Source organism: Drosophila rhopaloa, unplaced genomic scaffold (genome assembly GCF_018152115.1).
Source record: "Drosophila rhopaloa isolate 14029-0021.01 unplaced genomic scaffold, ASM1815211v1 contig_178, whole genome shotgun sequence".
Classification (NCBI taxonomy): domain Eukaryota; kingdom Metazoa; phylum Arthropoda; class Insecta; order Diptera; family Drosophilidae; genus Drosophila; species Drosophila rhopaloa.
The window spans coordinates 2,824,513-2,849,493 of record NW_025335059.1 but is presented as its reverse complement, the minus strand read 5'-3'; the positions used below and the strand labels follow the sequence as shown (position 1 = coordinate 2,849,493).

Sequence of the window (24,981 nt, the reverse complement as noted above, 5' to 3'; positions counted from 1 at the left end):
CATAATTATTATTCCTGGAAGCGTAAACCAAAACTTTCCTACTGCGGTAAGTTGAGCTCCTCACGAGCGACCCATGCGGATAAAGTTTAGTCTCGTGGGTCGGACAAATCTATTTTTGAGAAAATATTTCACCAGGGAATGCAGCTTACATTGTGTACGCTAAATATTTGAATGCAAGCCAACAAATGCTTGGATGAATAAAAATAATGTGGGAAGTTAGTAATTTACCATATTTCAGGGAACAAACCAAAGTCCAATTATATTATTGCAAAATAACTATGTGGGTGTGGGTGGGTACATATTTTGTAAATGTCTATTAATAAATATATTTACTGAAAGGCCACATTAGAGCACCAATTCTAACTAAAATTCAAAAAAATAGACCTAAATTTTATCTTAATTTAAATCGAAGTTCGCGGGGAGTTAAATGTTTTGTATATAATTTGTATAGTATAATTCCAAGTCTTATAATAATGTATTAAGTATAAAATAAATAAAGTCTTTATTTGTCTTTGAAAAATCGAAAAGACTGTTTTGCCAAATTTTTGATTAATTTATATTGAATCAAACCAAATTTATTTGATCTTATAAGTCTTACTTATGAATATCCAAAAGGTGCATTTGACTTAGGCGTGCACCTAAAAAACTGTTAGTTAAATCATTAGTACGGCAAACATTATGCTGAATTAGGTTTCCATTTTGTAATACTAATAATTACATAATTTCATGAAATTCTTAGCTCTAACTCCGTAACCTTTAACCCTACTCCAAGTGCGGGTCCCATTTTGGAATGTCCAGGTCGGAGGGCGCACGCGTGCTGGTCGCACTTAAGGGATGGTGCCTGTCCCGGACGCAGATAGCCCATCCCACTTCGGGGTGCAGATCAATTAACCCTTGACTCCTGACTCTTGAGGCCGTATCCCGTATCGGAATGAGACACCCCAATTAGCGGGATTGCCAAAAAATCTCCAAGTGTTGCTTGTGTTGCATAACTTTGAGGATCTGTAGATATAGTCCGTTGTCCTTGGTGTCTGAACTAATACTTTTCATAGAGAAGCAAACCAGTTTGGCAGGCTTTTTAGTTCCCAGGCAAATGGCATCCCCCTCCCCCTTTCAGGCACCCTTGTCAAGGTTATTAACCGAAATTGTTTTGGGAAAAGGCTGAAAGGGTGAACCGGGTGAAAAAGGTGAGGCGCTGCTTGATGGTCAGAAACCAGTTTGAAGACAACGCGAAGATCTTCCGTCATCAATTGTTGGTCGAACAAAAGAAAATCTCTGGCTGAAAAATGAATATTTTCACCCAAATCCGCAGATTGAAACTGGTTCTGAAAAGAGGATCTCTTTCGGGTCCGAGCTTTTTGGCCAACCTCCGGGCAGATCAGTTGGAATTTAGCTGCGAACGCGATGTGATCGAAGCGGAACTGAACGCGGGATTTCCTCTACTTTCGCCTGATCCTGGTGAGTGTCCGCCGAAAATTGGGGATTCCCCTCTGAAAAAAAAAAAAAACGAAAACTATCCAATTTAATGGGAAACTGCGGGCGGAAGTCGCTTAAAGGACACTTTCGTCAGACCGCAGGAGAAAGGAGAATGGAGAGAGCGAGAAAAGGGTTACAAGGTTACTGAAACGACCTTCGCCTTCGCCTAAAAAAAACCCAAGCTAGACCAGAACGGAGCAAAACAAAACACGAAACGCAGCAGCATAGAAAAAATTGTTGCCGCTTTCCTTTTCCTTCCTGGCGCGTCCACATATCGCATATTTTTTGCCGTTTCTCCTTTTCGGCGACCGCTTTCTCTCCTTTCGCCCCTCTCCTTTCTCCCCGTGTCGTAAATTTCGCAAAAAATATATTTTCTAACAACCCAAACAAACAAATGGCAGCATGCAAAAAATACAAATCCCGACCCCCGCACAAAAGTCGCGCGAAAAAATAAGCAAAACCCACCAGGACATGTGTGTGTGTGTGTGTGTGTATTTCAGTGTGGGCGAGAGGATATAGAAAAAATATATTATAAATGTGAATAAGCTGAGCGACTACTCTGTGGGCGAAGTGATGTCTTTTTTTAAATATTCTTTTTTTAGACACCATTGTAGGTCTGACTTTGTGTCGGTCGCTTTATATTTGTTTGATTAGAATCCAGGGGTCGATTACCGGCAGGAGTTTTAATTCGTTATTAATTGGCGCGGATCCGATTTATTTCCAATGCGGTTGACTCCATTTACCCTCGATATTTTTTGATTCGAGTCAGCAAACAAAGACAGATATGAAGAAGGGAAGGAGATTGGGTCTAAAGTCCATTGATCTGGGATTAGGTTTCCATTCTATCCTTATTTAGAAGTGAAATTCTTTTAAACAACGACAAATTGTGAACGGTTGGCTTTAAAAAGTTAAAAAGACTTCAAACTTTCAATATATTTGTAGACTTAAAAAAGTAATAGATGTATTTAAAGATACTAACTAACTTTGTAAGTGTCCTTGCTATTGTTGATACTAAGTTCGTTTGGACCTTACACTTTAATCTCTTTGCATTCAAACAATAATTAAAATTTATTGTTGGCTGAAGCTATCTAGTTTTTAATTTCAATGAGCTATTAAAAATATCTTGACGTACTTAAGTTATAAACAAATGAAGTTTCTTAAGCATTAATTATGAATGAATATGTAGGAAATAATGATTAAATGTTCGTATTGATATAAGTTTTATTTTAAAGGAAATTTTAATAGTAGTTCGATAAACCATACTTATTATCAGTGTTTACAAGCAACTAAACAGATTAAGGCTTTTAGATCCTTTTTGAATAACGAAACGAGCTATAAATGAATACACCCTAATTGAAACTCTATCAAAACAAACCCCCAATTTAAAGTTTATAAGATAAAATGTCTTAACGGCATATTCAATTACTCCAAAATGTTTTCACATCATCGTTTGTTGATTGAAGATTATAGCTTCAAATATTTTTAGCTTGGGAAACGTTGAAGTGGGAAAAGTTAAGGAAAGTGGGCGGTGGATGGAGTCAATTGCCTGAGCTCGAGGTCCCGAAAAGGGGCTTGAGTTGGAGTCCCAAACCAAGTGGGATTTAAGGTGGGGGGGGTTGAGAAAAAGTAAGCAGCATAAAACTGCAGCAGGCACCCGATTGGCTTTGGCCACGCACACAAATTGTGCATATAGAGTGCAACTTTTAGCACCAACCGAATGCAGTTCCACACACACACACACAATGGCCGGCATCTGCATGTATGCATGCATGTATATACATAGAGAAAAAAGAGTGGCAAGTGAATATTTGTTGTACATGGCCAGCCGAAGCGAAGGGAAATCAAAAACAGAAACAGGGACGAAAATAAAAGCCAAATAAAAACAGTGCAAAAATGCCAAAAACTGTCGTAGAAAAATGCACTTTTTCTGGGTGTGGCAAAATGGAAAAATAGCAGCGACGTCGACGCGGGCAGAGGTGCATTAGAGCCGAGGAGTTTTGAGCTGCTGCAGCTTCATGATGGCTGCCTAAAATGGCAGCATGCAGTTTTACACCCACCCACCCACACGTCCAACCACTTGTACCCCCACCTACACTTTTTTTTTGCCTTGCGCATTTTTAGTTGGTGCAGGCGGAATGCATTTTTACTCCCTTTTTGTGCAACGGTATATAAAGGTCCTGCGTCTGTGTCGGTGCGTATCCCTATTTGGTATCCTAAAAAAGTACACAAAATTTTGGTGCGCCGGCAGCGCAGTCGGCAGCGACGTCGGCCGCACAAACACGCCCATGTTTTATGTACAAGGTGAGGGAGGGGGGAGGTGAGGAATCCCTTTACATGCGCAGCCCCGCTATGTGTGTGTGTGTGTTTGAGCCGTGCAAAAAGGAAGCAAAAAGCGAGAGGCAAAACACTAAAACTAATGCGCGAGAAAGAGAAACAGACATTAGAAAAACGCTGCGCATTGGTGTTGGTGAGCGAGCCGAAACGTCCTCGTTGCGCAGCGAGAGAGCGAGAGAGTCAGCGACCGAGCGAGAGAGAGCGGCTGCAGCAGGACGAAGGACGAAGTGGGTGGCAGCCTCTAGAGGAAGTGGGTGGCTTCTACTACAACTTTAAATCGAATAGAAAAATTGATTTTCTATAGATTGCAGGACTGAAACTTAGAATATTTAATATTCCTTACTATCCTTTAGCTGGAAGTTAATGCATCTTCAATATATCCTTACTTTGTTAAATCTTCTAAGACTTCTTCTTCAGCTGCATCCTTTTTTTTTCTATATACCCAACCAAATAAACCCGAAGCTGCAATCGGAATCGGACTCGAGTTCTCGACATTAGCCGCACAAACAAAAATCCCAGGAAAAATTCTCCTTTTTCACTCGCATTTTTCCACTTGCATGTGTTTGTGTTTGTATTAGCATATGTACAATCACACAAACGCAGGGATATAATTTAAACGGCTTTTCTCTCCTTTTTCACTTGCCAGGATGCGTGTGTTTGGTCTTCGTTTTATGTTGGGCAACCTTAGAAGTTAATGGTGCGTATGCGTGATTGAGTTGGGAGTGTAACACGATATGACTAAGGAACAGGGAAGTGGAGTCCAGGTTAATCAGAATTATCCGAGAGTTTTGGGTTTAAAAATACAAAGCCACCCTTCAGATCCCTTTTGATCTTTTAAAAGTTTTGCAATTCGGGTGATCGAAATATATTATTAATAAATATACAACTTTAAACAGAAATGTCAAAACTAACAGCGGATTTTTAAAGCAAGCCTGTTTGAATGGAATTTCATAAACAGAATATTTGTAGATTTATTTAAAATTTGACAACCTACAGATTTAACAAGTTATATAGCGATTAATTGTATCTTAGTTCAACTATTTTTTTACTATTTCTGGCATTTTATAGAGAATCTTTAATTACAATCAATAGCCCCAAACAAGAGTCCCCATTTTAAAATGCTTTAAAATACCATAGCGAGCAGCTATTTCATCCCGCCATGATCTATAGACCTAGCTGAATGGGGAGCACAAGAGCGTGCAATTTAATTTCAAATAAATTAAAGACTATTCACATGGCCAGATTAAAAGCGAACTCGTTCTCACAAAACAACAACACAGTCAGCCCCGAAATGACCGGCATTGTTTTTGCCCCAGGATCTCAACCGCGTCACCATAATAAACGTAACTATAATACAAAACAAACACATAACCGAAACAATCTAAATATGGCGAGAATTTATGTATTGATTTTCATTAATAATTTTCGGCTGATGCTGTTGTTGTTGCTATGGTTTTTGCCGGGGCTCAGTATCCTCTATCGATGCTCTAGTCCTGGCCGTGGCATTTTTCCAATTTGGGCTCCGCTGGACGCCGGCAAATTGAAAATTTTCCAAAAACAAAACAAAACAAAGCAGCTGGTGGAGTAGGAGAGCGACGGCGGTGGCAGTTGGGCAAGTGCATCATTTTTCATCAAAAAATTTTGGGGACGAAATGGGCAAACAAACGAAAACGATTTCGACCATGGCCAGAGGCCAACATCGGCTGCAGCTGCAATGGCAGTAGCTCTGGGTTATGCATCATAACTATATGTGGCAGGGGTTCGACTAGGCTGCATAAATCTATGGATTTCAGGAGGACTGCACCCACCTCCCGCTGATTCCGTTGCTGCTCCTGATGCACCTTTGATATGCAATTTATGCATGTCATCTGCGCTGCGTCTGCGTCCATTGTCCTGCGAGTGGCAAGGGGGATGGGATGGGTTAGGGAGAGTCCTAAGCACAACACCCACGCACCCAAATCCTTTTTTGCTGCCAATTTATAGGCCTCCACCCAGTGCAATGTTATTTTTGGATCTCTCGTGTAGGAGTGTGTATGTGCATTGCGTTTTTCCGGCTTGCCTATTTGCATTGTCGGCCAGGCGATGGCAATGACGATGGCGACGGGAAAGGCTGCAATGTTTGCCCTTTGGTTTTGCAGTGGCGTAAAGCCCTCCCACACTGCTGCCGGGCCAGGAATCATGTTTTTGCCAAAATGCATTTTCATACGCCACGTAAGCCCGGCTCCATTCCATGTGCGGCATGCATGCATGCGGGTCCGGCACATAGAAGCCTCCACCGATCCACCCACCCGACCTATCCATCCTCTATGTACTCGGAGCAATGCACTCCTATCTAATCAAAGTTTGGGCAACACTGCAGGTTTGGGTTGCACACTGCACATTCCACGTTGGACTTTGCTGATGCGGCAGCTTTAATTTTAATTGATGCATTTTCCGGACCAATCACCCACCCAAAACACACTCATAATGCTGGCCATGTAATTGCCCAAATCCTGCTGCAGACTGTCGAGTTTTGTAATTTATCTAAGCGTTGTCCGACAACTGATTGATTGCCATGGTTCCAAACACGAGGTGTCCAGAGAAGCATCACATTAATATCGGATTCTGTCTCTAACAATATCACTTTCAACACTTTAATAATTATAATAAAGTCAGAAAGTCATACAGAAACATATTAAAATCAAATGAAAGTTTCGATTCTAAATGTTGATTTCACTTAGTCTCAATGTACGTTGTTCAATTCGAAGTTAAAGCTTTGAATATTGCTGGAAAATATATTTGTTTTTATTCTCGTACATAAATTAACAGGATTATAAAAAACAGATAAAAAATCAAAAACTCTTCTACTAAATGGGCTTAACTACCAAATTCTCTTTAAATTTCCAAAGTAAAATTGTATTATTTTAAGAAAAACCAATAATGAATTCATTTTGGTTGAATTTTTCTAAACTGAATATAATTAGTCTTACATTTTAAGTAGCTTATAATTGCTGAAGGCCTTGAAAGGATGTATGCAGGCCAGCTCATATGTTTTGCCCACGCAAAGTACAAATCAAAAAGGCCAAATCGCACACGAAACGCAGAAAGGTCCTTTGAGCAGGCACAAATCCGGGCTATGGGATGTGCTGCTAACGAACTGCGAGCGGGATCGGGATCACATGCAGGCTCACATTTTTTCACAAAGCTCCCGCGGATGCAGTTTTTGTCCTCCAGCCAGAAACTAATAAAGGCGAATGCCATGCCTGTGGGGGGGGTGGCTCTGATGGATGAGGGGGCGGGCTTTGGTTGGAGGTGCGCTCAGCTGGGAGCAGTCTTCTTCAATTTATCGATTGCAGGAGCCTTACCACCTCCAAAAAAAAAGGCCAGGAAAAGAATTCGCACAGCTAACTGCAGATGCAGATGCAGCTTTCAACCCGGCACCTCCCATTCCCTACAGTGCACCCTCCCTATGTACAACTGCATTCTTTGCCATCGCCCATCCCCACCCACCGTTGCACCGGCAGCTGAAAGCAAAACAGGACAAAAACCAAAAACAAAAACAAAACCCAGAGAGCAAACAGCGATGGCAGCCATGGCAACAAAACTGAAACATAAGCAATGCAAAGAAAAAACTCAAAATGCATGGCCTGGCCACCATTTTGAATAGCAAGTGCGCTGGGGGGTGACCCCAAGCCCCTCATCACTGGGTGCACCCCATCTGGAAAATAAAGAAAAGAAAGCCGGCAGAGAAATGCATTGGACGAGTGCAGTTGGCAAGGAAAAAATGCACCAACAGGATGGGAAAGGAGCAGGATGTGCAGGCCAGCGAAAAGCGACAAAATCAAATGCCGAGAAATAAAATTCCGTGCACAACAAAAGCGAAACGAGACAAGTCGAAGGTTTTTGCTGAAGGCCCCAGTCACCATGGTGAGTTTATTTTTTGTCCCAGCCGCAGTCCTGCGAACAGAACAGGATGAGATGTCCTGCTCTCTCTCTGTCTGGGGCATAGGAAAAGCCTATTTCAAAAAATTGAAAATGCAAAATTTCATTTGTGCAACGTGTGGCACTCCTTTTTGCCATGGATCCGCCCCTGGCCAGAGGCAAGTGCACTGGTCCTGGTCCACCCACTCCAGCTGCTACTCCATCTCCCGATCCTGTTCCTCCTCCTGCTGCTCCTGCTCCAGCTTCAGCTTCTGATGTTGCTGTTGTTTTGGATGAAACCAACGACGTTGCCGGGCCGACAAAGCAATTCTTCAGAAATGAAATGTCCTGGCCCTGCCACCCGCTGCCACCTCCCCCCCCTCCCCTTCTGGATCACCCACTCCCGCCCGCACTGCATTTCAAAATGGCAGCGTAGCTGCAGGGGGGAAGGGGGGACTAAGGGGGATCCTGTGGACCAGCAGCAATGGCGACAACTGTCAGCATCATAAGACTGCACATGAGCCTAGCAGGCGGCAAAATCAAGGGGACGAGGATGTCGCTATGGGTATAAGATAAAACGTAAACAACAAGTTTGCTTTTTGGCACTGCAGTTGGGCCCCCAAAGTTTTCCACACACACAAACACACACACACACTCACTGGGAGACACAGAGCCGCAGGGTGAAAATCTACAGGGAAGGGGGTTGCAGCGGCATGGGGCAGACAAAGCAAATGCAATCAGCAATGTGTTTTGCTTTTGCTGCCTCTGAGCCACCGTACTGGGGCTAAAATCAGGACCTGTTCGACTGGACTAAGCCCGGAGTGCACTAGGAATGCTGCCCACCAGGACGGGATCCCTCACAGAAACAAACGACCAGTTGAACTTTCATAACTTAGACTTCCCCTGATCGCAGCTGAATTGAGTTTCTAAATTATTCAAAAAATAAATTACTGGGAAATATGAATGGAAATAATAGGGGACCTTTATTATCAAAGGCTATGAAATCAAAATGAACACTCTGAAATTTAAATATAGCACTTTTAAATGAATAAAAAAAAGCAAATCTACGCTCTCAACTAAATCTTTTGCTAAAGTAGAATTATAACTATAATTACAAAATAATAATAATGGTAACTATAAAACCAACAGTCGTTTAAACAACTTGAAGGATAATTTTGAATTTTTATTAAATGTTGAAAATTTCTGTTTATAATAACAATCAGTCATGGCAATTACTAATCTTCCATGAAGACACTTAATCATAAAGGCCATAGGAAAAACTATTTGTCTCTTAAAAAATATTTCCATTTTGCTGTGACACTTATGATTGATATTTTCTGATTCAAGAAAAATTCAAAAGTTCTAGTTCTGAAGTGTTCAAAGATTCCAAGATCCACAGTATTTTAACATTCAGTGTAGTCTCCACGGTACACAATAATGCGAAAAACTCTGCAGCTGAAAAATAGAAAGACGCGAACAAAAAATGTTGCTATTTGCTTACTGCTGCAGAACGGCATCGAAAAAAGTATGCAACGTCCACGAAAGTGTTGCATGACGCCAAAGGGGCGGGACAAGTACCACGCCCTCCCCCCCCCCACCAAACCGAATCGAAGCTCAGTGCAGCTCAGTCCAAGGAAAAAGAAGGGGCGGAGTTGGGTGGCCGAAAAAGTGAAATCAAAAACTGCAGCACCGCCGGATGAAGGGACAATGGGTGGGTATCTCTACTTCAGTTCAAGTGAAGGCAGCAAGAAAAAATGCAAGCCAAAGGCTGCAGTAAAAATGGCACAAAACAAGCAGCTCGCTGCGACTCACTCCCAAAAACCCAAACCCAAAACCCAAACAAAGCAAACCGAATGAGGAGGACAACGACGAATCAGTGGTAGCAGGACGAGTCCAAGGACCCAGTCCCCTCCCAGTCGGATGCACATTGTTAGGCCCAGCCAGTGGAATTGGATTGGACACGGGATATGGCCACGGTGCTGCAGCGATGCCAAATCAACGGAATCGTCGTCGAGACGCCTCAGCTGCCCCAGATGAGTAGGTTTGGGGGTGCCACTGGGTGCACTGCGAGCAAATACCACCGAAATTGCATTTTTCTTATCGAAATAGGTCCTGTTTCTTTCTTTGCTTAGTTCCAGTTCGAGGGGATTTCATAGTTTTATTCCATTGCACATGTGTGTTTCCAAAGATTTTAATAAATTTCCTTTATTATTTACAGAAAGTTCTTGCTATTCCGCTATTTAATAAACATTTTTATTTGCTAAAAGCCTTGAAACTCGTCCTAGAAATAATTATACAGGATCTTCTTAAAAGCTGTAGAGATTTTACATCCCTAACGTTTCTGAAATGTTTTAATATTATTAGATTATTAAAAAAGGTATATATTTTTTGAACTTAATTAATTCAATCTTAAAACATAAAGATACAAAATGTATATGTATAACACAGATAAGCTTTTTATAATTCTTCTAGCATTATTGCTACAGTTTTATCTCAGTGTGCCATTTTGTGCTGGTTGCAAGGGTTGGCAATGCAATTCATATAGTGCAAAAAATGCGTGGGCGTAAATGGGTGAGTGGGCGCCTTGAAGATGTGCCCGGCCTGGCATTTCTGCATTTTGTATTTATTGCTCGAGGGGATTGGGGCTGAGGATTCCGGTTGGGCTGTATGCAAAAGGAAAGCTGCATTTGCCGGCTGTGGGCTAGTTCAGGACATTGGGACAAGGCGACTTCGGCACGTACGCGACGCTGGTGGTTTGGGGAGGAGGGGAAATGGGGAAAAATGGAAAATCCAGAAACGCGGATTGTTAAGCTTGGCCATTTTTTGCAGCGTCTGGCGGGGAAGTGGGCAGCAAGGGAGGGGGCGTGGCACAGGCCTTAATACTGTGGCATTTGTCTTGGAGCTGAAACAACAGACGTTACCAATGCAGACGTTGAAAAAATGCATAAAACGTTGCAACAAAAGTGGCAGTGGCAGGTGCAAGGGTGTTGGAAAATGGAGCGGTTGGGAACTGAGGGACGCAGCTGCTGCAACGTTGATTTGATGAACATTTCGCTGGGGCAGCTAACGTGACGATGTCTAGTGCGTAATATGCAAAAAGTGCCCACTCAGACGTCTGCCTTGAGGGATTTGAGACTTGACCCCCATCTCCATCACTTTTGGTGTCTATCTTCCTGACTCCGCCACCAGGCAATGCAATTTTTCTTCATTGTAATTTGGCCAGGACTTTGGCCACCAACGTTGCGACTGCCTGGCCACTGCACTGATTCTCAGAGTGTTACATTCAAGAAGGAGTGGAGCATTTGGGGAAAACACTGACGAAAAGTTCACTAAATTAAATCAACCATAACTAATTTCATATTTATAAATTCATTTCACAATTGGAAATGATTTTATGCTCGTTTCCAAAATGTACAAGTCAACGAAAGTTATGTTATAAATATCGGTCTTAAACCATTTCTTTTGCTGAATTTTGTTTTAAAAAAAGTTTGACTTTTTAGGAAGATCTAGCTTTTAAGATTATTTCTTAGAAATGCAAATTAAAAAAATAAAAATAAAATGTTCTTAACTCGGGTATATTTTAATTTAAATTATAACGCGAACACCAGTCCCGCTTTAAAATGGTTTTAAAATATTATGTATTTAAAATCTAAACAATTCCTTTGTCTTTGTATATATTTTTAAACAAAACAGCCTTAATGGTAAAAGTCAGAACAATTTTCTTCTAGATAAATTTAACACCTCTTACTCAGCTATTCTGCAACGTATTCCTGGCACCAGAACTTTTTGCCAGTGTAAGTTTCACGGGGAATGGGCGACAGTTATGCGGCTCGCGCATACAAATTATGCGGAAGGGGAGCCGCAGGAAAGGGCAGCAGATGAAATGTACGAATCCATGGACTCCCGACCGGGGCCATTTCCCTTGCCCGGGTCCATTGTAAATTTGCAATTTTTGCCGAGTGCTGCTCGATGCTTTGTTTTGTGATTGGTTTTGCCAAAAGGGAAGGGATGTCTCGTCGCGGAACCGTTTTTGGCCAAAATGCATTTTGATGTAGTCGGCGGGCAGAAGAAAAGAAATTTGAAAAAATTGCCGCATGCTTTTTGGCACTGCCCCGTGGATTCTAGTGAAGGCAATTGCTCGATGGGGGTTCAAATCCATGGAATATCTATTTTTTTCGGGGAAAGGGCTACCTAATCTGACTGAATGCACTCTCCGCGGAGACAGCTGGGTGGGTGGAAATGGGGGGAAAATGGCAGGAACTCGCATGGCAAATTTTCCATTATGCTCACTCAATCAAAACTGCAACAAAACAAAAGTTATGAATATGATTTTAGCTATGGCAGAACTTTTCCTCCATCCCCACTCTGTGGGGATTTACTTAAGCCATATTTTATCACTCTTCTCGTGTGGCAGCTGCAACTTATTCAATTATTTTAATGGAATATTTCTCCTTTTTTTTGCAGATATTACGGAGCCTTCAACGCTGGGTAAGTTTGGGATTTAATTGGAATGCAAATTGAAATTTTTCGGAGTGCTTAGATGCAGAAAGGAATAAAGTCTCTTCTACCCAGCAATCAATATCGACTCTCATTGATTGATCTGCCTTAAACGCTCTCCAAACTGAAAATTTTCCTGGGTGCGGTTAATCGAACTAACGGCAAGGTAAACATGTCGAAATCACCTCCTCCCAGCCGAAATTCAGTGTCATTAGGCAGTGCATTTGGTCTGGCGATTCGCTTTGGCCAAATGCAAAATTGTCAAATATTTACTTAGGCAATTTAGCATGCGGCAGGCGGGCAAATAATTACAAAAACGTTCGGAAAACAAATAACTAATAGAAATGGATGGATGTGCGGGTACTGGACCCAGTCCTCTGGCCACTTTCCTCTAAAAACAAACAGCCAGTGAAAAGGAAGTGAAAACAGAAAGGGAAAACAGAGAGCGAATCGCGGAAATGGGGAGATCCCGCAATAATAAAACAATTGAAAAACACAATCGAAATAAACTTGCCAAAAAAACAATATAAAATACAAAAAAAACATACATTAAATGCAGCAATTGCAACGGTTTTCTCGTTAAGAATAAATTAAATCCTTATCTGGAAAATTGATGACTATAAGCTATTAAAGTCTGCTCTAAGCTATGTTTTTCAAATTTTAAATGAGGAAATTGAATTAGGATTATCTTTAGTCATTTCAAAACAGAAATCTAGCTGTTTAACATTGAACAATAAAATAATTAAATCCAAAAATATGATAAACTAATGTAAACTATACAAGATTAAAAATCTTTGAAAAATCTTTGAAAAATCTATAGATGTTTTTGGGACACCAACACTCAAAGATGTTTAAGACAACCAATTCTGCTAAATCTACAATCAAAGGGACATCACTAGGACTTATTGTTGCTCGAACAAATATTTTCTTACAATTTAAAATTGCAAATTGTTTCTTAGCAATCAGCCAGATTTTGTCTCTTCAAACTTTTGAACAAAACTGCAGAGTAATATAACCGAAATTGTATCCTTGCAATTCAGGCACATTTTGTGGCAGGATTATATGCATCGACTTAAGACCATTGCTCAATTTGATTTCACCCTGAAAACGACCAACCATTCTTTTAGAAGAAATCTGAGCAAAGTCATTTGCATGCCATTTTATCCGGGGGAGGGGCAGTTCCCAATGTTTTCCTGGTTTTTTTGGGAGTGTTTCTCCGGCCTCCGTTCGGATACAAAAGCAACAAACATGACTCCGAGATGCATTTGCATCAAAATGGCCGAAATGGACAAAAAGCAGGGGATTCAGTCGGAGGAGGGACTTCCCCGCTATGCTCCGGCAGCCATGCGTATCACTCACACAACCAGGAGCCATCCTGGGCCATCTATCGTCACAGCATCCGTTGTTCAATAGTCCTTTTTCGGGGGCCTCAGCCAAAACGAACCTACCGCCCCCTCGCTGCACCTTCCCCGATCCGAACCACCTTGTCACCCGTCTATTCATCTGAAATGCAATTTCAAAATTTTTTCAACAACTCCTTCTGCAGTTCCCATCCATTTTGGCCCCTCTGCCCCAAAAACCCGTTGCATGCCAAAAACTGCATTTTAGGCTCCAGCTGCGGCTCCGACTCCGGGTCCTGTGACTCCGGGTCTGTCTGCTCGGACTCGGGCTCGACAAATGCATGGGTTCGTCCTGCTGATGGAGACCAGGACTCGGGACTAACACAAAAACCCACACAAGCGTGCTAGGGTGGACCTTGCCCATAAGCTGTATTATTTAGATTTTTTAAACTCCTTTTGGTTTAAAATACACAGTTTCATTTCAATACTAAAACTTACTCTATAATTGAATTTAAATAACTTTTAATTAAATTTTTAGATTTTATCTGTAAAAAAATTTAAAACAAATGTCAAGCTTTGGTATCCAATTACCTTAATATCTAAAAAAAAACGCAATTAAATTTATGTACTCAATATTTTAAAACGATTTTTTCCTAAATATTTTTTTGAAAACGTTACTAGTCAGCTTTTCGGCTGTTGTTCCATAGCTTTCATTAATGTCACATTAAAGTTACTTTAAATCATTTTTTAAACTTTTAATTGAAGAAATACCTTTAATTTGGAAATATAAATTATCTGTAACCCAATGTTAAATACCGGGCCACTCTAAAACCCTCCATGGATGCAGGTTTCGGACGTTTGATGTACAATATTTGTAGTGCTCCGTCTGGTTTCGGGATAGGGGTTTCGGGCTTTTTGCAGTTTCAATTGGGCTGCAAAAAATTGCAATCTAGGCAAAAATGCAACAAAGGCAAAGAGCTGGGCGTGCATATTCGCATGTGCACCTCTCTGCCCCCTCTGCCCCCTCTGCCCCCTCCCTTCCGAACACCCCAACTCCTTCGGTGTGTTTGTGTGGTGTTTTTTTCTGAGTGCATCTATGTGCGTGCATGTGCATTCATTTGGGCCAGCTCGCTGGGGCAAAAATGCAAATTTTTTAGCCAACGCCATCTGAAAATAGGATGGCAAAAATTTCTGCATTTTGCAATTTCAAAGCCTGAAAATTTCGTTTGGGGAAAATGCATTCGGGACCGTTGGCCAGCGTGCAGACCGCCCATTTTCCTGGCAGATGGATTGGCATGGATTACAAAGGGGGCAGTGGCTGGCTCTGGCTGGTTCTAACTCGCAACTTAAAGCTTTAAACGGCCGCCCGTAATTTCCACAATTAATTGACCGGAACAATTTCATAAAACTAAAAATTCGCAAATCCCCAAACGATAAATTACGCCGAAAGGACAGTGATGTCACGTATCCAGCTGGAACCCAGGCCTAAACCCTTAAAAATGTCAAAAAAGGGTCGTCGTCGAATTAGAAGTTATGGAAGAATTTGGGGGCGACAGACTGCCCAGGGGCAATGTAAATTTCCAAGAGAAATTAATGACGTTTAAGAAAAGAAACAGGAGAGCGGGGAGTAGAAGTGCCGAACAACCCTTTGGCAAAATCTTTCTAATTAAGAAATATCCCAAGCGAACGGCCTCAGCAGCCATTTGCCAAAAGTCTGGGAACAGAGAATGAGGGGCTGCTGGCATTGCCTCATGCCAGGCCACATCTTGTGGTCCTTGGATGTCCTTACTGGCCTTCTGCCATTGTGTGCTTTGAAATAAAATAATAGTAAAAAGTTAAAATTCTATTCAAATTGTTTGCCAGCTGAAAACAATGTAATTTCATTTTATTTGAATATAAAAGCACCCTCCTGCAGCACCGACCACTGCCATGTTCTCCATCTTATGCCGTCGCAACTGGACAAAGTCGTCTTTTGTCTGCCGGCCAGAAAGAGACGGGCAAGGACAAAGGGACAGAGAAAGAAGCTGTGTGCCACAATGGTCATCTAACCAGAGCAAGGTTTGTATGATTACGTTAGCAACTTTACCGCAGTTCCTCAACAGAACCCAAACTCAGTTCAGATAGTTTGCAAACGCTGCAGGTTGACTGACCACCACCCACTCAGCATCCCCCCTCCACCTCTCCGCCTTTCAACCATGTTACGACTGCGGTTACTGTGGGTGTTGTGTATTGGCCATGGCCAGAACCGGGGGTTGGCCACCCACCCGACTAAGCCCGCCTCGGTGCTTGGTTTTTATTGAAACTTTTCTTTGCCGCAAACGTAGCAAGGAATATTTGAAATTTTCCCCAGATCCCCCTGCATTTCCCTCCCAAGCTAACTTGAGTCTGCAAATCTGAGGTTTCTCTTTGCCAACTGGCATAATGCATCGGTGTTAGGGTAGGAATATAACTGAGACACATATACGCCATATAAGCTGGCGAAATTAAATAATAGATTGCTTCAAGATTGAAAACGAGGTTCCATTTGGCATGCATGTAGAAATTCTCTTTTTGCAAAACGAAATACGTTTTAATCTTGTTATTCAAATGATACAAGCGAATTTCGTACTGGGATGGAATTGTATAGAATTGTACTTAAAACTACATGTTATTGTTATAATGAGCAATAATGGCAATGGTTGTGCAGTTTTATGATGAGTAAAATTAACTGAAAATTGAAAATTGACCTTGGATAAGCTAAAAACTAGTAATATTTTTCGAACTCAAAAATGTATTTAATTTCAATGGATGGAAATGTATTATATATATTCTCGATAAAATTAAAAATGGTTTTTGGAAAAACAAGGATATAAAAAATAAATTTCCATTTAGTATTAAGCCAGTTTTCATATTGGAATCAGCATTTGTTAGATTGAAATAGAAAATCGAAAAACTGCTTTCTTGGAACAATCGATAAATATCCCAGGGATTTTTTCTTTGCCTTCTTATTCCACATCCCCTGCATTTCCCTTTGGTCTTTAAGGAAGCAAAGTGTGTTACATGGCTGAGAAATCAACCCCTTTTGATGATCCGCCCTTTGCATGACCATTCCTCTAACCTCATTCAAAGAGTGCGCCAACGTGCCGCAGCGAACGCAAATTGCACTCCAAACATTTTAAGTTTAATGGACGAGAAGGCATCCACAGCATCCATGTTATTATGCAAGAGACAGGGCCACAGACACATACGCACTGGCACACTCACACTGGGACGAACACGCAGACCAATGCACACAAGTGCACAAAGGAAGTGCACGTCCTTTGCAGAATGGACGAAATGCCATTGGATGTGGGCAGGAAGTATGAAGTCATTTGAATTTGAATTCAAAATTTTCTAATAACATTTCAGCTGAAACAATCTAATAACACAGACACACACGCGCAAGGAGCAATGGCCAAAAAGGACGAAAAGGAAAGGAGCCACCCACGGGAGAGACGAGACAACGTCCGTGGTTGCAACTCCCATTTCCGCCCCCTCCCTCGAAATAATGCAAAAGCAAAAGTGTTGTTGGTGCTAGACGTTGCTCCTGCGTTTTCAGCCCTTTCGTCCTTCTAGTCCTCCTAGTCCTTCCAGTCCTTCGGCAATGACACATGGAAGGGAGGGGGATGTGGGAGGTTTGAGTGGACTGAAGTCGACGCAGAGTCCCCGCTCGTATCTTGGCAATAAAATAATGACTCAACTGAACTGAAAACTAGAAATGTGAAATGTAAATGGCGCACAGGACACCATTACACACACAGACACACAAGGACATTTTGCTGCTTGTTCCTTGCACGTAGCACTGCTTAATACGTGCCCCGCCACGCCCCTTTCTCGCCTTCCTCGCCCACTCCGTCTTTTGTCTGCGTTTTAAATTGTGCAATTTTATATTTGCAAGTTTCTACGTGTCCACCCTCCTCCCGATTTCCATTGCCCATCAACCCATCCCCGTTTTCAGCCACAACCCTTGGCTTTGTAATTGCTGCATGCCTGCGACTGGACTTCTCCGCCCCCTTCTTTCCCCTTCCTCCTTTCTCCTTTCTCCAGTCCACTTTCCCCCATCCCAGCCCATCTCCATCAGCCCTCTAACTCTGCGTAAGTTTCCCTGCCGCTTTAGTTTTAACTGCCCCAGCGGTGCTTTTCATTTACTTAGTGATACATGCACAGTAGTCGAATATATTCTGGATTTCCATTTCCATTACGAAAAAATTTTAAATTAAATACATTTATTTAAATTTTGAGTATTAATTTCAATTTTATTTAAAAATTTGAATAAATTTATTTAAACTTAGGATTTTGATATTAGCAAAACATCAATTTGATTTAATTAAACCTATCAGTTTTCTTAAAATCATTTTATTTAAAATGTATTTAATTGTATTTGTTAGGAGAGCTGATTTAGATAATTTATAAATTTAAGCTACAAAAAAGAAAAGAATTCAAATCAAATTATGTATGTAATTTCAAGACGAATATGTATGCCATCTGTGGCAATCTAACTTGAATTCTGACTTTTTTCTTATTTGAATTTGTATGTTTATATCTTAAATTCTGCAAAATAGGTTTATTTGTTAAATAAATATATCTGTAAAGGTCTATGAAATCTTAAGCCCTACCATAGCGAAAGTACACAAACTTGGCGAGGAATTCTTCCCGAGAAATCATTTTTGAGAACTGCTCCCCTTTTTCATCTTGACATTTGCAAGTGCAGCAACCGCAAGTACAACAGTTCCGACTATAAAATTATATATAGTGCTACTTGTCCGGAGGTGGAAAGGGAACCGAGGAAGAGTCCTTCTTGTCAGCAAAAGGAAAGGCTGTCATATGCATTTATTATGGCTCTTGGCATAAGTTCTCAGTTTTCAGTTGGCTTGGCTCCACTTCGCTTAAATTTGGACAAGAGCTTAACGGACAGATCGGTATGGGAATCCTGGCAGGAGTGGACTGCATGTAGAGAAAAGAAACATTCTATAGTACATACCGCCACCCACTCCTGACTTTCGTCTCTTAATAAGCAAATTAATGAATGCGTGGAAGTGCAAATTTGTTTGTGAAAAGGATGAAAAGTACTCGTAGTCGGCGGCACAAAGCCAGCCAAAAACTGGGGATGAGTTCAGGCAAAGGCGACATCAATGGACGCATTGGATGGGGGAAAAACGGGGACTCTGGAGTTGTGCGCCGGGTAAATTGCTTGTAAAATGTAAGCAGCGTCTAAATTAACTTTTGTTTGCCTTCCATAAATGCCAAAATGATGGCAGTGAGTGGGGTGCAAAATAATTACGTAGCTCTGTCTTATTTTAATAATTTCCAACCTCGCAGTGTTCAAGAGATTCGCCCACAAAAAAACCTTACAAAAATAAAACCCGCGTTGAGTCCTTCTAATAAATATGCAAATGGCGCATTTAAATACGCAACGAGCGGAGGGATTGAGTGGGGTTGGGAAGAGATTTGGGTCTTGCCCTCGGGCTGTGCTCGCTTTTTAATGTCATTTCTTAATAGCTTCGAATACATAAAATCTGAGGGAGTCCTTCCCGAGAAGATGTCGTTGTGCTGATAACGCGCATACGCCGCGTAAGCCACGCCGCCTGGGATCTGGTCACGTAGTCATTACAAAAAGGACTCCAGCCACGCCCCCTTTGACCAGTTTCCATTTTACGGCCAGTTGTGCCAGGCAGCCAAACCCGAATTAGATGTAGGTCCACCGCGAAAAACCCTAACAACATTGTCTATAAATTTTCCTTTCATGAATATAACAGTTTATCTTCAACAATTTCTAGCAGCTGAGAATTAAATAGTGATTTGAATTAAGAATTATGATTTTTATAGTGATTGTAGTAATAATGACCAAGTGGAAAAATCTTTCCTAGATATATATTCTTATATTCTGATTCGTAATTTTTCAATGCACATTAATAATTACAAAATATGAAGATGAATTAAAATACCCGGTGGCTAATAAAAGTAGTTAACGGTTTTTCCTAGAGGAAAATGCACCAAAGAACATAAGCATTGATTGAGGTATTTTCTTACCGTGTTACTTCCTGCCGTTAAAAGCCCCGCACAAGGTGCAAATCCTTGAGATCCTTGTGTGCCCCTCCGAAAGTCCCTCTTCCCTCCCCCTCCGACCGCCATTCCCCTCTCATTTGCGGCGCGTGTGCGTCCGTGTGGGCCCTTGGTAAATATGAAAATAAATAAATCCTAAGCGTAAGCCAAAGTTTTGATGTATGCCCCAAGCAGTTAAAATGTGGGAGGGATGGCTTTTGGGGGAGTGGGCGTGGCATACTAAATCCTAGCAGCGAGTACGTGTGGGATTCTCTTTATGTGTGCGGGTGTATGTGTGTGGGGTGGAGGTCAGTCAAAGTTATTTTAGGGCCACATTTTAAGCTCTTTGCCAACGTGTCCTGCGCATCCTGGCTAAGCCAACGGGCTCCAGCTACGCCTTATCTGCAGCACTGCCGCTCCTCCAGTCATTCAGGAAAGCCCCCATCGGACCACCCACCGGGGATTGGGATTTGAGGGGGTGTTTTAATATTTTAGGTGCTCTAAAGTTACATAACGCGGGGATGGACAGCCCAGCTCTAACTCCTTTCTATGTCCTGCCTTCTATGTGTGGCGCATTATTTATCAGCAAACAGGAAATTAGTAAGCGGGCAAAGCGGGAGGGGTTCGACTAGGAATTACCTATTAAAGTGAATGCTATTTAGGTGGTGTGAAATAATGGAGGGATACTTTTAAGTTGCACAAGAAACATAATATTTGATGACACCAAATTTACAACTAGCGTTTTCTAAAAAATTCCAGCTATTGAGAAACCAAAAAAGCCAATAAGCCCCATTCACCCCAAGGAAACCAAAACTTTTTGCTTATCTTGCTGCTTAGACAGAATTTGCTGGACGAGGCGATGTCCTCACAAAAGCGAATTTAATTAATTAGACAGACGCTGGCCAGCAGATCCAAACAGGAGCCGTGGGTTGGCCATGTGCCCCATTATCCGACCCCAAGCCACCTCCTTTGTTGCTGCGGTCGCTTCCTAAAAAGTTCTACATGTGTTGTGTGCTGGGTGTAGGTCCCTTATCAAATCCACCGCAGCGGCAAAGTTAAAAACTATTAACTAAAATTTTCTATTAAAACTTTTCGCTGAAGTGAAAACTTTGCCATGTTGGCAATGTTGTTGCCGTTGCTTTAGTGCCCACAAGCAAGTTTAATTTGTTGTAAACTCCTGCGTGGGGGCAAACTGAAAGGAAAGCGGAGATGTCCATTCCGGGTCGTCTCCTGTGGCTTTTTTGTCTCCAGAAACAAAATGTACAACTTGTTCAACCTTTCTCTCTCTCTCTCTATCTTTGCAGATTGCCCCAAGGACCTGGCCAGAAAATTGCATTTAGCTGCAGCTTAACTAGAGGCCCACTAACCGAACTAGTCGATAAGAAAAGCTTAGTAGCTCTAGATGTAACTTTATATTTGTATGTAGTTTGGCTTTTAGTTGATCTATGCTATGCTCGTGCTTATTATTATTATAATTGTAATTTAAATAAAAATGCTTTGAGTTGCCAATTTTGATTTATGCTTTTTAATATTTACGCTAATTGAACATTCGTGAGGCGGAGCAGCAGAAGAAGCAGCTAAACGGATCGATTCATGGAGCTATTCCGAAGCAGGTTGGTTGTACTCTAAATCATAATCATTATCATAATCCTAAGTTCACCCTTAACATAATAAGTTATTAGAGGCGCCATCTATGGTCGTGTGCTCGTATCTCCAGCCAAATCCGGGCTCATCAAAAGGGGTTGTCGACGAAATGCTTTCTAAAATTTCAAATCAGAAAGCTTTGGTGCTGAGCTTTCGGCCTTTGCCACCCATACAACTTGAATATGCAAATTAGAATATGACTTGAGGGGAGAGACTGTTCCAAGCTTAAAATTTCGCTCAAAAAACTGACCAAAATATGTATCTTCACAAATTAAGTCATTTTGACTTTGTTCTACTAAAGATTTTGTGACTTTTTACATATTAATTCAAACTGTCTTTAAAAAACAGATATTTTGTTTCAATATTAAATAGCTTCAAATTTATATATTTATTTTATTTTATATTCGATATTTACCTTTATTAAAAGGATTAATTAATTACGAAAAAAATACGTAAAATTAATTTGTTGTTTTAATTTTTGAATATTTTGAGGCTCAAAGTTTGATCAAATAATAAGCTATCGTAAGGTGATATCACTTTACAGAATGTTTTCACATTTTCATAAGCCGAGAAAAGGTAGAAACAAGTAGACTAATTTATACGGATTATCTTAAAGCTTAGCTGAATATTTACTTAAAAATCTGTTAGGCCCTAAATTTTTGCACTTTGGACTAAACAGGATTCCCAGCACTTTCGCCTCAGTGAATTCAAGTGAGCATGTCCTCCGCATCCGCATCCTCCGTTTGCATAAACATTAACCATTTCAAACCAAACTCAGCAAAGAGCTGGCTTAAAAAAATCGGTAGACAAGCATTTTTGGACCTTATCAACGACAATGCCAGGTCGTTAGGCTTGCATTCAGAATCTGCTGCAGACGAGGCCGTGGAAGGTGGGATCGCGGTGGGTGGAGTGGGTGGAGTGGGTGGCTGGACAGGTGAAGTACAAGGAGCCCTGCGGCCCGGGAATGGTGGGTCTGCTTTCAAAGGGAATCTGGCAGGAGCAGAAACGGGAACGGAACCAGGACCACCAATCCGCACCCTAAGAGTCGGCGTTGGTTTTAATTTTATGACTCGCCAGGGTTAAAAACTTGTGCACATAAAATGGGGAGACATGCAAATAAAATGAAACGGCACAACAATTTTCGCATACTCCAAGCTGCCTACACAAAGGGAAAATTATTTTAAAACACAAATTTCAATAAATTTCTTAACTTCGAAATGCAACTTAAAACAAAGAATAAGATTATTTAACATCATAAATAAATAAATCTCAAAAGAAATAGATTTCATGTGAAAAATGTAACAAGACCTATTTTCTTATAAGTTATCTACTGTTAAAGCTAAATTTGTGCTCCGAAATATTTTTCTTAGTATTCACTATTAACTTTTTATAACGGTCTGAGACAAAAATTTTAATTTATGGAAGATTATAAGTACAAAAGTAAAGTTTTTGAGGTAATTAAATATGTATCTAAAATAAAATATTATTTCTAATTAATTTTGTACAATAATATAACTAGACTGATAGAGATCTCTGCTAGGTCACTCAATAATAAAAGCAGTAAAACGGGTTGAAGTTATGAGTTAACATAAAATGATTTGCCAATTTTTTTCTCTGTAGAAATCAGAGTATGAGACTCAGTGCTTGGCATACCTTTAGGCCAAGGCACAGGCCATGATTTGTTTCAGATTTTCCCTCTCGACTGGACTTGGCAATTGAACGACTCACGGCTCAATTCTCGCAGGTAGTCGAGCTGTCAGGACAAGTTCCTATGGTAGCGTCTCAAACAATGGCTGAAAAACACACAAAAAAGTGGGGAACAAAGGCTGCCTGCACCTGAGGCACACATTTAGGAAAGAATATTAATGGATCTGTGCCATAAAGACGACAGCTGGCAGACACGCAACAAGAACAAAGCATTGACAGTCGCCCCGCATTAAGTCGAGCAGAATAAAATATGTGCAGTCGATGTGAGATGGGGTGAAGAGGGTTATGGGGTTACGGAAATTTGTTGCCAAAAGTATGCGACAACAAAGGCAAAAGTTCATCATGACAGTTGAAAAACAATAGAAAACTTTTTGGCTTGCAACAAAAGGAAAAGGAAACATGGCAGCCATTGTGGAAAACAGAAAGGGAAAAAACAAAACCGCCCCGAAGAAGGGTTGTTTGCCTTGCAAGGGTTGGTTATCTCCACGGTCCTTGCATACTTTTAGGCTTGCGCCTTGAATATTCGTGCAAACCTTTCTCCCCGCTTGGCCTTTGAAATGAATTTTAATTTCTTGTCTGCGGTGCCCGGGCACCCAGCCATTCACAACCACTCTCCCCCAAAACGGGGAAACTCTCCCCCCCACACATGCAAAACAGAAGGACCAACGAAGTGAGGGAGCAAAACAAAAAGGAAGAAAGCAAAATCAAGTTGAATTAATTTCGAAAATCATGGCCGCCATGTTCGAGCTGCTCCTGCTGTCACTGACAGCAAGGACGATCCCCCTTTTCGGTACGTGAACGTTAATCTGCTCGCAGACGTTCCACGCGATGCGTGTCTCCTGCTTGAGGATGGACGGAAAGGATATGGGGAGAAGGTCCTGGCTGGACAGCACTCATCATCATCATCGCCGGCGACAACCGCAAAAGGGGACAAGGACTCGTGTCACGTAGACGAAAGTAAATCCACTTTCACCCTTGCTTGCCCGATTGCTTTTCCCGGCATTTCCCGGCTGTTCCTCCATTTCTCCTTCTCTTCTCTCGAAAATGGCTTCCATAATTCCTCACTTTCGCTCCTGCCAAATGCTCTTTTTCATTTCCCATTTTAGACAGGATACGCCGGAAGCATTTTACAATTTATAAAATTACATTTTAGCTCATTAATTTTACTTATTGCAGAGCTATTTTGTTTTTCCCCAATTTGTTTTGCCTAGCGTGTTTTCTAGCGTATTTTCCACATCTCCGGCTGATATATGACCGGGTTCAGACAATGGCTGACAAATGGCTGAAAGCTGATGCGATGTCGGAGGGTTTACGCTTATTAATTACCCCAGAGCCAGGCTCATCTCCTGGCTGCCCGGCTAAGAAGCTGATTCCTGTTTCATTATCGACATTTACAAATAGCCAAAAATAACGTAAGCAACCCACTGAGGTTGGTTTAATGAGTCTCGGACATAAATAACAATAAATGGATATTGAAAAGGTTCCTTCAATTTCAGATTATTAATGTGCTTGCTCGGAAGCTTTTTAAAAAGAGTCAGATATTGTTTAAAACAAATGTTTGAAGTTATTGAGAACATACTAAAAATACTTCCTTGACTTAAACTATAAACTTGAATAATCCTTTATTTAAACTGACTGAAAGAAAATGTTTTTTTGACTGCTGCCCAAATCCACACAAAACCTCAGCATCATTTCCAATTATAAATATTGTATTATTCGAATGTATGCAAATGGGAAAATTTCCACAATTTGTTCAATATTCCTTTATGGTAATCAATTTGTCCGCAAAGAAACTCTTGTCTTTTTCAATACATACAATCTATTTATTTACAACCGTCACTTCAATTATTTTGATTCGATAAGACGATTTCCTAATTGTCTTACACAAAAAGTTCATACAATTGACATGACCCAAGGGAAAAATTGTTTTGTGAGAAATTAAGTCCCAGCATCCAAAGCTTCTTTTATGCAATTAAAACAGCTCAGCTCCTTGAATTTGGTCACTTAATTTGCGAAATTCAAT

The 24,981-nt window shown here is 41.1% G+C and overlaps 1 long non-coding RNA gene across 1 annotated transcript; it reads left to right on the top strand.

Annotated features, from left to right (window-relative positions):
• The first annotated feature begins 1,395 nt into the window (after positions 1-1,395).
• LOC108052921 lies at positions 1,396-20,959 on the top strand. Its single transcript, XR_001769664.1, has 3 exons — positions 1,396-1,458; positions 12,175-12,198; positions 20,912-20,959. It is a non-coding gene; the product is annotated as an uncharacterized LOC108052921 (long non-coding RNA).
• The last annotated feature ends 4,022 nt before the right edge of the window (positions 20,960-24,981 follow it).